Raw genomic sequence first — 4,684 nt, 5'->3', positions numbered from 1 at the left:
AACTCAACCTAGACAATTGGCAACAGCTTTCTTGGCAGTTTTCTCCAGATGTCCTTTTATCTGTTTCCTTTATCTGTCAATATAATCCTACTTACTTTCAGTTTTCCAGAAAACCATTGATATATCTGGCCCACTAATCTGTTGCTCTTTTGTTACTAGCGTGGCCAAAGATTTTCTTTTTTTCAAAGCTGAATAAGAAGATTGATCTGTAATTCATAGGCTGTATTTTATTTGCATAATATATCTGTGTAATGATAGATTGTACCACACAGAACAGATAAAAATACCTTTAAAATATGCCCATGGAATCAAAACCAAAATTGTCAGTCGAATACATAAGAAAATATTGAAATTAGAGCACCAGGTATACTTTGGGTCATTTTCATAATAGTGTAATATACTGGGACATTAATTTAGCAATTCTAGCAAAATAGAGATAATTTAGGGAGTAGACAAGCATTATTTATTGTTCAATTTCTTATATCGTCTGTATCTGTGACAAATAAACCTAAACTGTGGTTGTAAATTGAAACAATATTTTGGTGGTTGGGTGTCTTTAACTGCAGACTGATGAAGTAGTAACCTGTTCCTACTAAACCTCAGGAATACTTATAAAGAAAGTCTTTTTGTTTTCTTGAAGTTTCCATGGGACATGTGAGTAAAGTATTTATTATTACCTAAGGGACATATATTTGATGTGCATACATGAGTGAGGGTTTGCGTGTATATGTATATAAGTAGGTGTGTGATCTGACTCTGAGAGTTCACAATTTCTTTAATTTAGGGAAAGTTATTTTAAAATTAAGTAGTAAAATGTTCTCTTCTTTCATCTCTTTACCCAAGCAATATGAAATATTTATTTTCACCACTTAATTTTTGTATTTTTTATTGATATGAATTAATTGTTTGATGAATGTGTCAACTCACCCAGTCATTTTGGTTTTATATATGGAAGAAATTGGTGTGAATGACAGGAAGCACAGGCCTTTTTTTTTTTTCTTTACACGCACGACATTTTCCCATTATATACTTAGCCAATAAACTTACTGAAATAAGAGGGAACTTCAATTCACTCTTTTGGAAACGAAATCTATCCACGTTTATATTTTTTTACACTGCATTATAACCTGAAAAAGCAGCTTAAACATCTTTCCTTGCTATAAAATTATGCAACAGAGAGAGGAAAAAGTTGCTCAGGATGCTGGGCTCCCCACCTAACAGCCTCTCTCCCAATAAGGAGATTGCCTGCACGCCATGATGCTATCCAATGACTAAGGAAGGATAAATCTGTATCAAGCTGAAAAACAAAACAAATATTAAAATTAATAAATTACAATCTCTATAAGAGATAAACAATCAAGAATATGCCTTCATTGGCTTATAATGGCTATCTGATAAAAATAAAATTTTCATCATCAAGTAAAGGAGGTTAGGAAAGGAAAGGGACACCTGGGAGGCTCTGTCAGTTAAGCTTCCAACTTTGGCTCAGATCATGATCTGGTCGTTCATGAGTTCAAAGCCCACGTCGGGCTCTGTGCTGATGGCTCAGAGCCTGGAGCTTGCTTCGGATTCTGTGTCTCCCTCACTCTCTCTGCCCCCTCCCACTCATGCTCTGTCTCTTTTTCTCTCAAAATTAAACATTAAAAATTAAAAAAAAAAAAGAAAAAGCAATAAAAATAAAGTGTGCATTGAGTACTCTAACAGAAAAAGAAATCCCAAGGGCTATGTTTTGTTTTGTCATTTTTATTTCTGTTATAATACCTACTATGATGGGAAAACTAAATTTCATACTTCAGTCTCCAGTTCCATATTGAAAATTGTGAGAATAGCTTCCAAATATAGGTAGCTGATAACACAAGCTGGTAATATATATGCACAAATCTACATATATGTATATGTTCATATATAACACACATACATGTAAGCATAAACAAAAACATCTTCTCTTCGTATTTTAATGACTCCAAATGTTTGTAATTTCCATAGTATATTTGGTATGTAAGTGAAATTAATCAGATTGTTTATGGTTAAACCTACTAAAATATAATTTTTACTCTATTTACTCCTATGAATAGCAATATATAATTTATTTCTGTCACAATCAAAAACAAAAGGTGTGTATTATAATATGTCCAATTGCCTCATTAATTGGGTTCTCTTATAAAAAGCTGCTTTTGCAACTACAGGACTAGAAACAATAAATTAGTCCCTAACAAATTATACAACACAATAGATGCAGTAAATGTGATAGATAAAATTCACACTTTAGCAAAGAAAATATATTAAATCCATTCTCATGCAATTTTTAAAGATTTTCAATCCCAATTAGGACAGTCTTTATTGTGTGTGTGTGTGCATGTGTATGTGTACACGTGTGTGTGTGTGTGTGTGTGTGTGTGAGAGAGAGAGAGAGAGAGAGAGAGAGAGATTGGTTGATATAATTAATAAATTCTATTCTATTGCTATAGTAAATGTCTATTTCCTTCTTATAAAAATTTTCTTGTGGAAAAAGAAGTGCAATTGAAAAATCATGGGTAGAGATATGCATTGTCATTATTGACTAAATAAAATGCATAAACTAATATGTGTATATGTAATCCTTATAAAGATGAACTACTGTGTGATACAGTATTGGCATGCTATAACATTAAAATAAAACTACCAAAAAGTCCTTTTAAATTAACTTTAATTTTCTCAATAATTTTGTAAAAGTACAGAGGGGATTATATTTCTAATACCATACAATTTTTTCTAAAATCTTCTTTTTCTTGGTGACTTACTTAAAAGTGTAAATTCAAGTCAGATATCTGCATTAGCTTATCGTGGTAATCATTTTGCAATATATACAAATATATTGAATTATTATGTTGTGCACCTGACACTAATATGTTATATGTCAATTGCACATTACTTCTTTTTAAAGGTGTCTGTATTTGATTTCTAATTTCTCCACTAAGAATTCTTTATTCCACCAAATAAGTACTTGTGATTTTGTGCACTTTATGTAATTTCTTTGTGCATCCAATTTGTTATGTAAAAAATATAAATAAATATGCCTGTATTTTAGAATTGCTCTGAATTAAATGGCTTCTAGCATGGAAAGTACTTAAAACCAAAGTAAGTAAAAATTCCATAGACAGTGGTCATTATTTCTTCTCACATGCTGCCATCAGGCCAAGGTGAACTTGATTTTTTCTCTCTTCCCTTATTCCCATTTTTCCATTTTTGAAAATATGTGTTTTCCTTTTCTGTAAATCTTTGTTTCCTCTGTATCTATACTGTCTCTGTGTGTCTATGCCTCTCCCCTAACCCTTCTGAGCATGCCTGCTAACTTCCAAACTCTGCAACTCAATAAAGTGTCAAGAATCTATCAGGCAAAGACTGAATTTTTCTAAACTGACAGCTTGTGAGGCCAAGGCTATTATGATTGTAACTAGAGGACTAAAAATTATACAGAAAGAGAGAATACCAATTTTCATTTAAGTAAATTATTCATACATTGAATGTATTATATATTTTGAGAATCACATCAGGTTGAAGTACAGTCCTTCTTCTTGATCACGTTGCTGCATTATGAATTTTTCCAAAGGTCACATATAAACTAGATGTACCATTTATTCAATTTAATGTTCTTAGAATGTAAATAAATGTGGGTACTTTCCATTCTTTTAATTACATGTACAAGGTGTCCTTATGTTAGGAACTTAAAAAGGAAATGAAGGAAATGCTTTTGAAATATAGGAAAATACAGTTTTGAAGCATGTAAGCAATTAAAATACAGACATTTATCTCTAACACATCATAGAGATCATTTCTAAAGGATTGTAAAGAAATTAAAGATAAACATATTGAGTTAAAGGACTACATTAAAAATGTGGAATGCATTACCATTTGAAGTGCACTTATCTTTTCTCTAAATCCGTAGTATCACTTTCAGAAGGTCTTAAAAATACATGATAACACTCAAAAATGCATTCATAATTTAAATTAACATAATCAGAACTTGAATTGGCAAATATTCAATTTTGTTTTTAAGAAATTTTAATTATTAACTTTAACAGAGTTATAAAACTGTGGAACAATTTTCTATTTCAGGAAAAAAATCAGCTCCTAGTTATCTGCAGAAAAAATAAGTTATAAAGTCTTCTGTTTTCCCAATAAGATATTTCATATTATGGAAGGATAGTAATTAAAGTGAAAGCATAAAGACATACAAGCATAAGAAAATAGTCTCTAATATTGACCTTCCAAATTTAAAAGTATAACCTAAGCTAAGCTATCCTGTGTCTGTTTCATTGTTTGGAAAATGAAGGATTTGGTCTAGTGATTCTGAAACTTTCCATTCTTTTGGAAATAAGTAAGTTCTATTATAAGCTCAGTTACCTCATTATCTTTGATGGTCCAAAGAAAGTGTGATTAGCAAATATATTAAAGGTTTTGAGTTGATTTTAGATTGGGTCTTTGATTAATTTCTCAACTGAGCACAGTATCTAGAACAAAGTAGATATGGAAAGTCTTGTGAAGCAGGCATGAAGAATGAGAAAGTTTTGAGTCATGCCTTGAAATATATTTACAGATTATGTCAAGTGTTGAAGATCCCAGATAAAGAAGAAATAGCTTTTCCTTAGAGGACTTAAAGACACCTGACCCCTCTTTCATCAGTTCTTCTGATGGCCACTTCTTC

The 4,684-nt window shown here is 31.3% G+C and overlaps 1 long non-coding RNA gene across 1 annotated transcript; it reads right to left on the bottom strand.

The window, feature by feature from the left end:
* Positions 1-1,068: 1,068 nt before the first annotated feature.
* On the bottom strand, positions 1,069-4,684 carry LOC109246995 (uncharacterized). The gene is made up of 2 exons (XR_002071528.1): positions 4,575-4,684; positions 1,069-1,297 (listed from the first exon to the last, which is right to left on the bottom strand). It is a non-coding gene; the product is annotated as an uncharacterized LOC109246995 (long non-coding RNA).

The sequence above is a fragment of the Panthera pardus genome, unplaced genomic scaffold, assembly GCF_024362965.1.
Source record: "Panthera pardus isolate Hobbes unplaced genomic scaffold, ASM2436296v1 HiC_scaffold_13, whole genome shotgun sequence".
Taxonomy (NCBI): domain Eukaryota; kingdom Metazoa; phylum Chordata; class Mammalia; order Carnivora; family Felidae; genus Panthera; species Panthera pardus.
This window is presented reverse-complemented; position numbering and strand designations above follow the sequence as displayed.